Raw genomic sequence first — 15,776 nt, 5'->3', positions numbered from 1 at the left:
ACCACACATTAAACACCCAGTCTTCGATGAATACTTCCCCACATCCCTACCTCTGCCTGAGGTAACCCAGAACCTTACTCCTCTCCAACCCTTATGATCACCATCCTTTCTTCAACATTGACCAATGAGGGACCATCTACCCTGACACTGCTTCCCAACATCCACTAGGTCTTCCTATCTCCTGATTAATTTTGTCCTCATGACTTTTCCATCTGCCATGAAATTGAATAATCCTTTATGTATTCTCCCCTAATTAGAATATGAACAATAAGAGAAAAGTTTGGTCCCAACTTTCTATTTCTAGCTCCAATGGTTGGCACAATAATTTATTCATTAAGCACTTACTAAATGCTTTTTCATTTAATATAATTCTTTATCTTATTAGAAATTAGATTGCTGCCTATATTTTCTTTTAGCCTTCTTTATCCTAGCTATTCTCCCCATCTACTCTTCTTTTTATTTTCATTTTTAATATTTTGTTTTCCCCCTTGATTACACTCACACAAAAATTTTAATCTTTATTTTTTAATACTTTGAGCCAAATTACCTGCTCCCCTCATCCATCCTGGAGAAGGCAAGCAATCTGATATGGATTTTTATGTGCAATAATGTAAAACATTTTTCCATTTAGTCATTTTGTAGAAGAGAACTCAAACAAAGAATGAAGAAAGTGAAATATGGCATGTCTCAGTCTACATTTAGACTCCATCAGTTCTTTCTCTGGAGGCAGATGGCACTTCTCATGAGTCCTTGGGAATTATCTTGGATTATTGTACTGCTAAAAAGAGTCATTCATAATTTTTCATTATATAATATTGCTTTTACTATGTACAATGTTCTCCAGGTTCTGCTTATTTTACTTTGCATCAGTTCATGTAGGTATTTCCAGGTTTTTCTGAAAAATTTTCTTCTCATTTTTTAGGACAATAGTAAGTATTCCATTTCAATCAAATACCACAACTGGTTCGGTCATTCCCCAATTGATGAATATTCCCTTAATTTCTAATTCATTGACACCACAAAAAGGGCTGTTATCAATATTTTTATATAAATAGGTCCTTTTCCAAATGGTGGGAGTAAAAACACCAAGGAAAGGTAACAACTTGACTAGAGGGATGGAGGGGATATTATTGAGGAAAGACTCTAAATGAACACCCTAATGCAAAAACCAATAACATGGAAATGAGCTCTGATCAAGGACACATGTGATACCCAGAGGAATCACGCATCGCCAAAGGGGGGAGGGGAAGAAAATGATCTTTGTATCTAACAAATAATGTCTGAAAATGACTAAATAAAATAATGTTAAAAAATTAAAAAAGAAATAGGTCCTTTTCCCTTTTTTTATCTCTTTGGAATACAGACCTTGTGGTATTGCTGAATCAAAGGTTATGCACAGTTATAAAGTCCTTTGGGAATAGTTCCAAATTATTTTACCCAATGGCTGAATCAATTCACAACCAACAGTGCATTAGTGTCCCCATTTTCCCACCCCCCCAACACTAATTTTTTCTGTCATATTAGCCAGTCTAATAGGTAAAAAGTGGTAAAACAGGTCTGTTTCAATTTGTATTTCTCTAATTAGGAGTGATTTAATTTATTCCAAGCTTTCTAGTAGACCAATAATTCTCAAATTTTCTTTCCTGGATCTGTTTTCTAGGTCAGTTATCTTTTCAATGAGATAGTTCATGCTTCCTTCTATTTTCTCATTCTTTTGATTTTGCTTTATTAATTCTTGCTGTCTCATGAGATCATTAGCTTCTAGTTGCCTAATTCTAGTCTTTAAAGACTGATTTTTCAGCTATAATCTTTTGGTTTTCCTTGTTGGTTTAGTCCATCCTGCTTTTCATGGTTTCCAGCAGGTCAATTAAGGTATCCTTTGCTTATTACTTCATTTCGTAAAGATTGGATTTGGCTATCTCCTGATTGTAACAATGAAGGTACTTAGCTCTTCCTTTATTGTAAGATAAAATTGTAATCCCCAGTCCATTTTTAGATTTTAATACCCAAAAGTGTTAACTCAGTATTTAAAGTAGATCTACCCATTTTAACCACAAGAAGGTGTGAACTAACTACAAAAAGGTGGGAACTAACCACAAAAAGGTGTGAACACCCATTGCATACATTGAGTGGGAGGTCTGTGACCCACATGTGAAAGAATGGGCAGTCCTGGAGAGGAGTGTCTGCTGTGATTGGTAGATGTAAAATTTAGGGGAAGTGATACAAGAGAAAAAGATCTTTAAATAGATGAAACAGAAGTACATGGAGAATAATCAAGAATGAACTAATTCAGTAACTTGGAGTTGGACTGATCATCATCATTCAGTCACTTGGAGTTGGAGGGAAGACAGATCCTTGAGGAGAGACTGGAAGACAGACTTGGACTGAAGACACTTGGCTGTGGAACTGGACCCCTGGAGGAGCTCGTGCATGAGACCTCAGACTGCTTTCCTTTTAGGTGGTCACCTTGGTGAGTGTGAAGGCTGACTTAGTTTCCTTGTCCTTTCTGGAGGTGTAAACCTTTGAGAAAGGCCCATTGTCTTGAGACTCCTTTGCCCTGATTAGGGCCTTAGAATTTCTGCCTGGCTCATAGGAAGTCAGAGTTTTTTTTTTTCTCTCTCTCTTGCTTAATATCTTCCCTCTATTGTAAAATAAACTACCATAAATTCCATTTTACTTTGTTCATTCATTTTGGGATTTAGTCATTAACTCCCTGGCGACCACCAATTAAATATTCAGTCCAATCATAACAAATTTAACAATTTGATTTCTAAGCCTCTTTTTCCATATGGGCAATTTTGTCCTTTAAGCTGTTATTTTCTTTTTGTATTTCATTCATTTTTCCCCACTTTTCTTCTACCTTTCTTACTTGGTTCTTGAACTCCTTTTTTAGTTCCTCAAGAACTTATGACTAATTTCCATTGTGGGGGGGAGTTTGGATGTATTTGCTTGTTTGTCACTCTCTGCTGTGGCTTCTGTATTTTGCTCTTTTTCTCCATAGAAATTATCCAGGGTCAAGATGTTGGGTTTTTTTTTTGTTGTTGTTGCTGGCTATTCCTTTTTCCAATAGTGGATTGGGGTTCCTATATGTTGAGTGTTTTCTTACCTTCTGTCTCATAAGGCTTTACTTTGGTAATATCTTCCCTTCCCAGTCAGAAGCTCAAGTGAGGGCAGGTAATGTGATGTTTTTTGTGTAGCTCACTTTAAAGTATTTTGCCCTGAGGCTATCTATCCACCCCCTGCTGCCTAGACTTTGTCTAATCTTGTTTCTGCCCAAGCTCTAGGGGTCTGCTGCCCAAGCTTTGCACTCTTCAGCCTCAAGTCTCAAGTCTTGCTGCCAAGGTTTTGCACTGCCCTCAGGGGTAAGTCTGTGATGCTTTCAGTCAGTCCCTGAGAATTTAGAGATTGCCCAGTCCTCACTCTGACTCTGGCATGGTAGGTGGCATGGGGAAGGGGTGATAAGCTTGCCTTTTGATAAGTGCAGTTTTGCCCCCACATAATGTGGGAATCCACAAACACTACCTACCTTTAAGGCTGAATCCAGTGGGAGAGCCCCTTTACTCATCCAATTTTGATTTCTGTTCTTTAGAGATACTTTGTAATGATCAATTGGAAGGAAATTCAGAAGACTCCTATTACTAGCCACCATCTTAGCTCCATCCTCTCAAAAGTGATTTAGAGCATGAATAGCCTTGATTTTATCATCTGAAAATTCTCTGTTCAAATCCTTTGACAATTAATCAGTTGGGAAATGAATTTTGTTCTTATAAATTTGACTCAATTCTCTACCTTTATTAGAGATGTTTTCTATTAAAAAAAATTCCCTATTTGTTTCCCTTCTAATCTTGGCTGAACTAGTTTTATTTATTTAAAATGTTTTTCATTTAATATAAACAAAATTATTCATTTTACATCCCACAATGCTCTCTCTCATTTGACAGTGTATACTGTATACTAGAAAATCACCTAAAATCTAATTCAAGCAATTAACAACTTTAGCATAGCTGCAGGATATACCCATATAAATCATTAACATTTCTATTACCAACAAAGCCTAGCAGGAAAAAAGTAGAAAGAGGATTACATTTAAAATAAATGAAGACAATATTAAATACTTTGAATTCTTCCCACTAAGACAAACACAGAAACTGTATGAACACAATTACAAAATACTTTTCACACTATTAGAGATACATCTAAACAATTGGAGAAATATTCATTGCTCATAGATAAGCTGAGATAATTTAATAAAAATAACAATTCTATTTAAATTAATTTACTTTTTTTCAGTGCCATAACAATTAAACAATTAAAAATGATTTTATGAGCTAGATAAATAACAAAATTCATCTGGAAGAACAAAAAGTCAAGAATAACAAGGGAATCAATGAAAAAAAATATGAAGGAAGGTGGCTTAGCAGTACCAAATCTCAAACTGCATTACATACTATTCTGGTACTAGCTAAGAAGCAGAGTGGTAAATCAATGGAAAAAATTAGACTCACACTACACAGTGGTAAATGGCCATGATAATCTAATGTCTAGTATTCTCTAAGTATACTGTCATTATCTACAAAGAGAACAGTTTTATTTCCTCATTTTTTATTCTATTCTAATTCCTTCCATTTCTTTTTGTTCTCTTATTGCTATACCTAGCATTTCTAGTACTATATTGAATAATAGTGGTGCTAATGGGACATCCTTACTTCACCCCCAGTCTTATTGGGAATGTTCCTAGATTATCCCCATTACAAATAATTCTTGCTGATGATTTTATTTTTAATTTAATTTTTAATTTAATTAATTAATTTAGAATTTTTTTCCATGGTTCATGATTCATTTTCTTTCCCTCCCCTCATGTCCCCCCCCTCATAGCCAACATGCAATTCCACTGAGTTTAATATGTGTCATTGATCAAGACCTTTTTCCATACTATTGATAATTGTACTAGGGTGATCTTTTAGAGTCTACATCCCTAATCATATCCCCATCAACCCATGTGATCAAGCAATAAATTTTTCTTCTGTGTTCCTACTCCCACAGTTCTTTCTCTGGATGTGGATAGTGTTCTTTCTCATGAGCCCCTCAGGATTGTCCTGTATCATTGTATTGCTGCTAGTAGAGAAGTCCATTACATTTTATTGTGCCACAGTGTATCAGTCTCTGTATATGAGGTTCTCCTGGTTCTGCTCCTTTCATTCTGCATCAATTCCTGAAGGTCTTTCCAGTTCACATAGAATTCCTCCAGTTTATTATTCCTTTTATCACAATAGTATTCCATCACCAACAGATATCACAATTTGTTCAACCTTGCTGATGATTTTAGATGGAGACTACTTACTATTTTAAGGAAAGTTCCACTTATTCATATGCTTTCTGACATTTTTTAAATAGACATGAATGTTAAAGTTTGCCAAAAGTTAGTTCTGCACCTATTGAGATGATCACATGATTTTTGTTGGTTTTGCTATTTATATGGTCAATTATACTGATAGTTTTTCTAATAATGAACCAGTCCTGTATTCTTAGAATAAATCCCAACCAGTAGTGCATCATCTTTGTAATATATTGCTTTAATCTCCTTTCTAGTGTTTTATTTTTAAATGTTTTTCAGTAATATTCATTAGAGAAATTGATCTATAGTTTTCTTTCTATGTTTTTGCTCTTCCTGGTTTGGCAATAAGCACCATATTTGTATCATAAAAGGAATTTTATAGGATTTCTCCTTTGCCTATTTTCCCAAAGAGCTTATATATTTGAATTGATTATTCTTAAATGTTTGGTACAAATCACTTGTGAATTAATCTGGCTTTAGTTTTTTTTTTTCTTTAGAGAATTCACTAATGATTTGCTTAATTTCTTTTTATAAGATAGGGTTATTTAAGTATCCTATTTCTTCTTCTGTTAATCTAAGCCATTTTTGTTTTTGTTAATATTCATCTAATTCACTTAGATTGTGAGACTTATCGGCATACAATTGGACAAAAGAGCTCCAAAACGTAAGGTGACATCAAATCATTAGAGATTAAACTTTGGGTGTGGTAATTTATCCAGTTCAGATTTCATCTAATTGTACCATGAAAGATAGAATGAGGCAATTGGTTGGTGCAGCAGATAGAGCACTGAGTCAGGAAAACTTGAATTCAAATCCATTCTCAGATGCTTTCTAGCCATAGGATGCTAGGCAAATCACCCAGTGTCTGTCTGTCTCAGTTTCCTCATCTGTAGAATGAAGATAAAAAGAGCACCTTGCTCCCAGGACCATTGCGATGATTAGAGAAACATAATTGCAGAAAAGTGTTTAGCATGGTATCTGGCACATAGTAAGTGCTATGTAAATGTTAACTAGCAATATCATCATCATCTTCTTCTTCATCATCATCATCAACATCATTAAAGAACTCCATCAAGAATTTTGCTGAAATTTAAGTACATTATGTTTTAAGATCTATTGAGGTCATATTTATAATGAAGCACTTCATACTGTTCCTGACACATAGAAGATGTTATATAAATGGTTTTCCCTTATTCTCATCCCATCCAAGGTATTCCCTTGATCAATAAGTCAGCTTTTTGGTATTATACTATCATCCATTTCTTTTGCCTCTTCCACATTTAGCACAGTGTCTGGTATACAGCAAGCACTTAATAAATGAGTGCTGCCTTTTTTCTTAAGATTTCTTATTTCTTTTATGTGATAGAATTTGGGTATTATATCAGAGCCACTTTGTTGCACAGTCTTCAGTTGATGGTTTTATGAACCATTTCCTCTGTCAGATCTCTTCCCTTTCTCCTGGTTTTGGTTATTATTCTTTTTCTTTTCTTTCTTTCTTTTTTTTTTTGGTCCTGTATGACTGTTGACAAATTGATAAAGGAGAGCTGACTCCAACCACTCAATAAATCATCTTATGGAACATCCATCCCCTTTCACTTGTTCAGCTCAAGTTCCAAGCAATAAGGGATTAGGGAAGTATATTGAGTGTCCTATGGAGGGAATCAGAATAAGGAGAAATTAACTGAAATGGAGAGAAGAAAAGTATCATTATGAAATACATTAAAAATAACAATAACTCACATGAACTTGGGACTTTAAAGCTTGTAAAGTACTTTCCTTCTAAATTGGTTCAAAAGCAAAAGTTCTTTAGAATTCAATGCATATATTTCTCCAGAAACTTTGAGTTTTTTTACTTTTACCCGTCAAATCCAGGGTTTGATCTCAAATTAAGACCAAAAACAGAGTGAAGGGCACTGATACTTTAAAATCTATCAAACTCTTTTAGACATTTGCCAGCCAAAGACACAACACTTGAAACATTCTTATGTTATTCTCTTATCAGTCAAAAAGCTTTTAAGCAAAGCCATTTCACTGTGAATATTATGTCTCATCAAAAATGTATCCAGAAAAGATAATGAGTATGGACTTATTTGCTGCCTTTGGTTTTATTCAGTTGGATGATGCTCAGTAAAGCACTCACAATATAGTAGTATTTGACTATTGACAAGCAACAATACTCACATGGTCTTGACACACATAATGCCTTCTTTTTCCTAAAATAAACCTGTATGAAGGCATCACTGGATAATTGAATTATTCAGATGACCAAAACCTACCACCCTAAACACCAAATTCCCCTTTGAGTTTAACCAGGAGAAGGACAATTTTGTAAACCATTTTCCCCGCTTTCTTGGCTTAATAATCATGTTAAATATAAGAGTCTTTTCTTAATGATCGTCATAATAATTACTCATACTTATGTGACATTTTACAATTTGGAAAGCACTTTATTCCCAGCCATCTTGTAAGACAAGCACTCCAAAGGATCATTAAGTTCACTGGTTCTTGTGCCAGAAGCAAGTAGAAGTGAATCAGGAGGCAGGACAAGTGAATAAAATATTTTAGAATCCTGCTGCTAAGGGATTTGTTTGAATACAGGGAATATACTCTAAAAACAGAGAGAGAAAGACCCTGTAGCTTTCCTCTAGTGGAGCGAGAGACTCCATCTTTAAACTAGTCTCCAATTCAGTGTAAATTGAGCAACCAATTTTCTTGCTCATCTCCTGTTCTCCTGGTCTGTTAGTCATAAAAAAAAAAAACCAAACCACTTTGTTCTGCTCTCCCCCAAAAAAGTAAAGTGGTTAGCAGATATCAGATAAATATTGATTACTTAATGATTGATTGCAGCATCCTGTGATAATTTATTGTTGTGTATATGAGTGTCCCATTACCAGAGAGTTGGCCATGACATTGGCAAGGAATGCCCCCAAAGACTTAACGACCCTATAAGTATGACCACTAAGAAAGCTGCTCCAGTGACCTGTGAGTGTCTGCACTGTTTGTCTTTCTACCTATGCTAATCACCCATTCTATGAACACACTCCTCCCATAAATTTGCCCCAACACCATTTTGCATTCCCTCCATCATGGGCATTCCCTCCATTGTGTAACCTATCCATGCCTTGTCATCCTAGGGGCTTCTTCTAGGTTTGTTTGTTTGTTTTCCACAAATACCAAAGTGTCTTTGGGACAATCCTGGTTTGACCAAGATGAATTACACTGAGACAATCTCCTTTCTTGGGCTGGGTACCGTATTTTTCTTAATATAGAATGCTATGAGTTCTTTGACTTCTGTGTCACAGAGATGAGTCACAAGAGGCTTACAATCAGCCTAAGCCTCTAGAATAGTTTCTTGAGAACATTTGATTAGCTATACCTTTGTTAACATCTATACTTAGAAAGTTGGTTTTTGAATCCAGTCATAGAATTTTATATTTGTTCCTTTTAAATGGCATCTTATTCAATTCTGCTCATGTCTTCTGCCCATTTGGATACTGATTCTATCATTCAGCTTGCTGACTCTTAGTCCTCATTCTATGTCCTCTGCATTTGACAAGTGGGCCATAAATCCAACTCATTGATAACAACATTGAATAACACAGTCAAACCTATGCTCTCTGGGGCACTTCCCTGCAGACTTTCCTCCACTTAACATGAACCATTAATAACTATGCTTTGGGTCTGGTCCTTCAACCCATTTAGAATCTACATGATGGTATTTTTAATCAATGATGGGATGTCGACCCCAAGCGTATGAAGACTTCTCCTAGCAGAATGGGCAGGTAAGAACATTTTGTTCCAATGGCCATGAATGGCCAACTAATGTAGGTGTTGTGGGGCACTTAGAGCTCAGTCAGACATTGATGATGCCAAGGTCATCCACTGCATCCCAGGTCATCACCAGTCATTCTAACTTTTGTCTTACCACTGGACTTGGATGACTGAAAAAGAAAGTGTGAGACTGATGACTTTGTGCAACTCTGCCTCACTTACATCTAATTCACATGCAAGTCAAGATATCACCTTCACAATGCCATTGGTCCTCTCTGAAAAATGAAAGATGAACAATTATCAACTAGCCCACATCACTCTATCTTGTCCACAAAGGCAATGTCATTGTGGCAAATATTTTGCTAAAACTTAAATTCTATTCACAACATTCTCCTAATCTACCAGTCAAAATGGTAATGAGATTAGCCTGGCATGAGCTATTCTAAAGGAAGTCATATTTACTCTTTTTCCAGTGACTTCTTTCTTTTCTAAATTCATATAAACCATTACATATCTGTTTTATTTTGTGTGTGTCATTTCATTTCCTCTTAGAGGATATGGAGATCTGCCACAACTTTTGATCTATGAAGTGGTTCTTTGGGAAGTTGAATGGAGGTCCTTAGACTGAAGGGCTCCCATTGTTTTAAAGGAACAGGCGGGATGGAGTTATGATTTTTTCCTATCTCACCACTGCACCCCCACCACTCCTACCATATCAGGTCGGAAGAGTCAAGAGATCTAGAGAGATATGTTTAAAGAAAATGAGACTGTACTCCTGCCAAGACGGAAAAACAGAATTACATCAGGAATTTGAAATTAACTGTATGCCTTTTGTCACAATTTGCCTAGACTTTGTGCCAGACACACTTTCTGCTACTTCTTTGCTCATTTATTCAGGAAAATGAGTTTTTCAGACCTATCTTGTGTCCTTTGGATTAGAGATTTATTCCTTATTAGAATCGGAGAGCTAGGGAATTTCAAATAGCTTGTGGGAAAAGATCAGGAGAGGATGGGCAAGGGCAAGACAATTGTCACTGATATTTCTAAGCCCAATGGGTATTTGAAATACTCTGGAATAAAGCAAGGACCTTAGGAAGGAGACCTGAGATTCAGATGATTTTGCCCCTTTGTTGTCCCAACCATTTATTTACATAGCTCTCTCGACATCTAGCTAAGAGCTGTCGTTTCTTTTGGTCAGTGATCTTGCTTCTAGCAGTTCCTTTCTCCTCTGTCTCATTTGAAGTTTCTAGTCTTCGGTGGACTGGTAAACCATACAAGCAGGCTTATTAGAATATTGGGTAGATTAAGAATAAATAGACACTTAGAGTGGAATCTAAGGACATTCTTGTGAGTATGGATTTTCTGACATTTATTTTGACTGCTCGCAGGCCTTTCAGGATGCCATCCTGACTCTTGGCTGCTTTCCAAATAGTTAAGTTTTCCAGGAGTGAACTCTTAACAAGTGAGAGTTATTATATATATATATATATATACATATATATGTATACATATGTATGTATGTATGTATATATATATATATAGCATGTTTGGGAATACTTCAAAAGTGATGAGATCTCTGATTACCCAAGCTAATGAGACTAATGGAGAACTCTTCTGATAGACAGTACAGAATCCTTTTTTCTCCATTATCAGAATCAGAAAACACTTATTGAATACCCACAGAATAAGACATTGTGGAATTCAAGAGATCATCAGATGTAGAACCATAGTAGAGTTTAGAAACATAGAACCAATTCCATTATTTTATAGATGAGAAAACTGAGACCCATTCATGGAAAGGGACTCATCCAAGGTGATACAAAGAGTAAATGTCAGGAAAATAAAAGAGTAAAAATGGCAATGTCAGATATGGTAGGATATAGAAGGAAGAGACCTCAATGATCATAAAGTAAGGGGTTTGGAATTGGAGAACCTTTGGGCACATCTCTGCTCCTCAGGATTCTCATCTGTAGAATGGAATCTTGACCACACATAAGACAGATTCAAGCTCTAAAGCCAATCCTGTCTATGTTGCAGATGCTTTTCTAGAGTATATGCAGATATCTTGCCACTTATAAAGCCCTGCCTTCCTACTCTTCTTCCTCTTTGCCATATTCCCCATTTTTTCTAGATCCAGAGTATTTTCTTAATCACTTTCATATTAAATAGCAACATATTTAATTAGATTTTATAAAATTAAGGTAAATTAAACCCAGCAGAGGCAAAAATCAAAAAGTACAATTGTTCCACTCATTCTATGTTCCAACTATTCAACAAAAACAACAGCTAAGTGCCTCAGTGGACAGAGCGTCAGGCAGAGTTGAGAAGTCCTGGGTTCCAATCTGACCTCAGACAATTCCTAACTGTGTGATCCTGAGCAAGTCACTTAGTCCCCATTGCCTAGCCCTCACCATTCTTCTGCCTTGGAACCGATACACAATACTGAATCTAAGATAGGGTCTTTTGGAGAAAAACAACAATTAATTGGAGAGGCAGCTAGGTGGCACAGTAGAGAGAGTCAGGATTTGAGTAAGAAAGTCCTGGATTCTAATGTGACTTTGGACTCTTCCTAGCTGTGTGACCCTGGGCAAGTCACTTAATCCTCATTGCCTAGACCTTATTAATCTTCTGCCTTGGAACCAATACACTATATTGATTCTAAGATGAAAGATATGAGTTTAAAATATATATAATATCCTATAACAGTCCTCTTATCTCCCTAATAAAACAAGAGTGATACATAAAAATCTAAGACAAAAAGGGTTGTGTACTGGAGTGCACTGTAGAGCACTGGGCATGCTTTCAATATTTCTCATGCTTTCAGATATATGGATGAATAAAATAGCAGTATGCCAGCCCCAGAGTGCCAGGAATTCCACCCCAATGTCTGAAAGTTTACTCTTGATTGGTCTGACTTGTTTATCTGCCTGTCCATGAATTCCACCACACCTTACCATGACCACTGGAAAGGATCACTACTTAAAGTTCCTAGGAATAACAGTCCCTAGAACTCAGTGGCAAAATGATCTACAGGACTCTATGAGCCCATGGGCTCTATCTTTTCTCTTTCAAAAGTTTTTGAGCCTCCCCATCAACCCTAGAGACTTAAAGGCCAGGAGATAACAAGGTAGAATGTGGGACTCATGGAAAGGGTCCAGGGCGCCTCCCTTTCCATATTATGTCCACTTGCTATGATTCCTTCCTCTTCCCAAGAGTATACTGCAGCCAGCTCCAACCAGCTGGGGAGAGCCCATTGTTAGATTCCACTGTGAGCATTTATGCTTTAGAAATTGGCAAATACTTCATATTAGTGCTTGATTTATTGTTTTGTTCATTGTCTAGACTTAAAAGTGAAGGATATATGAAGAATATGTTAATAATGGAGACCAAATCTGAATAAGTGTCAAGCATACTTTTTTTTCCCCTGGAGAGAGAATTCTTTTATTTTTCTCAACCCTGGCCTTCTATCTTGGAATCAATACTAAGTATTGGGTCCAATACAGAAAAGGGGCTTGCCCCATGTCACATGGGTAAGAAGCATCTGAGGCCAAATTTGAACCTAGGACCTGGCTCTCACTCTACTAAGTCACCTGTCTTGGAGAGCCAATTCTCAAACATTTACCAGAATCCCATTATTTATAACCAAATAGACAGACAATGAGAGGCCAACTTATTTATTTCATGATAATCTAATTTATAAAACCAAAATGACACAATGATTCATGTTATGAAAAGGTCTCCCCTAGGCTCTCCTTGATTTGGGCACTCCTCTACAGGGCTAGAGTTACCTTCTAGATCATTAATTACATGACAGAGAGACTAGGGTTGGAACGATGCTGAGTTAAAAAAAGAAATCAGAACTGAAATTCTTAGGTGTTCCTTTCAATTAAATATGACTCAGCAATAATGTTCATCTCAGCCAAAAGGATTTCATGAAACATTATTTGTAACCTTTCCTGGAAGAGGCAGACACTGAGAAAAGCATGATACACCTTAACAAATGGATATGCCATATCAGTAGCAAATCTTATTTTCTATTAGCATCCTGCTGATATTACAGAGAAGACACTCAGAATGCTGAGCGGATGCCCTGTGATGATCTTATGGAAAGATACGCATAAGAGTGGCACAGGATGAGAAAGTAAGGATGGATATGAATCTGAATCACTGGAGGGAATATCCACTTTGGAGTACTAGAGTGTGATAAATTGTCATCCTCATGGTTTTTAAGATTTGCCAAAAGTTTTGCATGTGATCCCTTTTGAGAGCAATTAGTGCAGTGGTTATAGATCACCGAACTCAGAGTCAGAAAGACCCACATTTAAATTTTGCCTTAGATACAGTAATTGTGTGAGTCTGGTCAAGCCACTTAATTTCTGTTTGCCTCAGTTTCCTCATTTGTCAAATGGAGTAATAACAGCACCTATCTCACAGCATTGTTGTGAAGATCAAATGAGTTAACATATGAAGTGTTTTGTAAACCTTAAAGTACTATAGAAATTCTAGCTTGTATCATTAGCTATTATCCCCAGGACAACCCTGTGAGGAAGAAAACTCTAAGAGGCACTAATATCCCTCTAAGTATTTATGTAGGCAACTAAGTGGTACAGGAGATGGAGCACCAGGTCTGGAGTCAGGAAGACCAGAGTTCAAATCTGAATTCAGACACTTACTAGCTGTGTGACCCTGAGCAAGGTGCTTAACCCTGTAACCCTCAGCTTTCTCAGCTATAAAATGAGCTGGAAAAGGAAAGAGCAAGTCACTCTAGTATCTTTCCCAAAAAGAATTGGAAACTAAAGGGAAGTCCCTCAACGGGGTAATGGCTGAACAAACTGGTATATGATGGTGATGGAATGAACTGGATGATTTCAGAAAGAGCTGGAAAGACCTACGTGAACTGATGCAGAGTGAAATAAGCAGAACCAGGAGATCATTATACACAGTAACTGCAATATTGTAGACGATCAAATGTGATAGACTTTGCTACTAACAGCAATCTAATGATCCGGGACAATTCTGAGGGACTTATGAAAAAGAACAATAGCCACCTCCAGAGAAAGAGCTATTGAAGTAGAAATGCAGAAAGAAAACATGTGATTTATCACTTGTTTTTCTGGGTATATTTTGGAGGGTTGGGGTTTTATAAGATTATTCACTTAAAAAATGAATAATATGGAAATATATTTTGCATGTATATACCAAAATTGAATTGCTTGTCAGCTCTAGGAAGGGAAGAGGGAAGAAGGGGAGGAATAATATGGAGCACATAACTTTGGAAAATTTATATGGAAATTTGTTATTAAAATAGTATCCTTGCCAAGAAAATCCCAAAAGGGGTCATCAAGAGTCAGACTCTTAACCAAACATGGCTAAGCAATAAACATTAATGTACCCATTTTAAAGATGAGGCAATGAATGCTATAATAAGTTACATAATTTGATCATCATCACATAAACTAGTCAGAGTCAGAGACAGAATTCTAATGCAGGTCTCCTCACTCTATGTCCATTGTTCTTTCCCCTTAAACTAAGATACTTCTTAGATTTTTAATTAGGAAATAATTGATTTATCAATCAGTAAGAAATGTGTGTGGTTCTCCGCTGATCCCAGTCCCCTATCATATCCAAAGGGATAGCCTAAAATAGTAATGGGATAGAAACTCAGAGGCCAGACAAAAAGAAAGGGGGGGGGGAGAAGAAAACACAGCACCCCTTGGTGACCTGCTTGAATTTTCAGTATGAATATTGAGATTTTGATCTTCCAGGAAGAGAGGCGATTATGTTAAACACTTGTTTTTTAATGAAGTAGTTGCAAGGTTATGCCTCTCCCCTTTTGGTTTCTATGGTTTCATTCAAGGCATTTTGCTATTAACAAATGAGAAAATGTGTTTTAAAACATAACAGACACTAATTGGGAGGACAGTAACAAAAGATTTCAAATAGTGAAAAAAAAAGAATAATTGGTGTATCCTTGACACTTCTCTGACTCATAAAAAAAGAAGACTCAAACTGTAAGATTCAATCAGTCTCCTGTATGTCTTGAATTAGGAATTCTAGTGAGGAACTGATTGCAAATCTTAACACGACTTAGAAAATTCTTGGCGTGGTACAAAGAGAACATGATGCCTTCAAGAGCAAGAGAAGGTGCATTTGGGCAGCTGGACATGGATAAAATATCAGCATCGAGAAACAATGAAGCCTTTAAAAACATCCTGAGCCCAAGGCTGGGTTTCCTTTTCTCATTTCAGGTCCCTATTAATAAGCTCTGATACTCAATTTATCTCTTGTCTGGAGCCAGGATTGACATAAAGGGGTTGGCTCCCATTGTCAAGTCCTGCAAGGGAGATACTGCTTTCTCCTAATGTGTAAAGAAGTGAGTTTTTTAATTGCCAACCAGGAAAAAAAAGAAAAAGGTAAAGAAAAAAGATGCATTATTCATATCCACGTCCCACTAAGAACATCAAACATAAATGCCCATCCTAGATGTTCTCATTCTTTACCCCCCCCCCCAATTCCCATCCTGGCTCTCCAAGAATCACCTGAATTCACTTGGGCAAGTCAGCTCCGTTTTAGACTCAATTGCTTCAGTCTAGGTTAGATCGGTTGAATTAGATAAACTCTGACATCCCTCACATTTCCAGCCTACAATCATAGGATTTGGGTTCAAATC

This window comes from Monodelphis domestica, chromosome 5 (genome assembly GCF_027887165.1).
Source record: "Monodelphis domestica isolate mMonDom1 chromosome 5, mMonDom1.pri, whole genome shotgun sequence".
Taxonomy (NCBI): Eukaryota; Metazoa; Chordata; class Mammalia; order Didelphimorphia; family Didelphidae; genus Monodelphis; species Monodelphis domestica.
Note: the sequence above shows the minus strand (reverse complement) of the source record.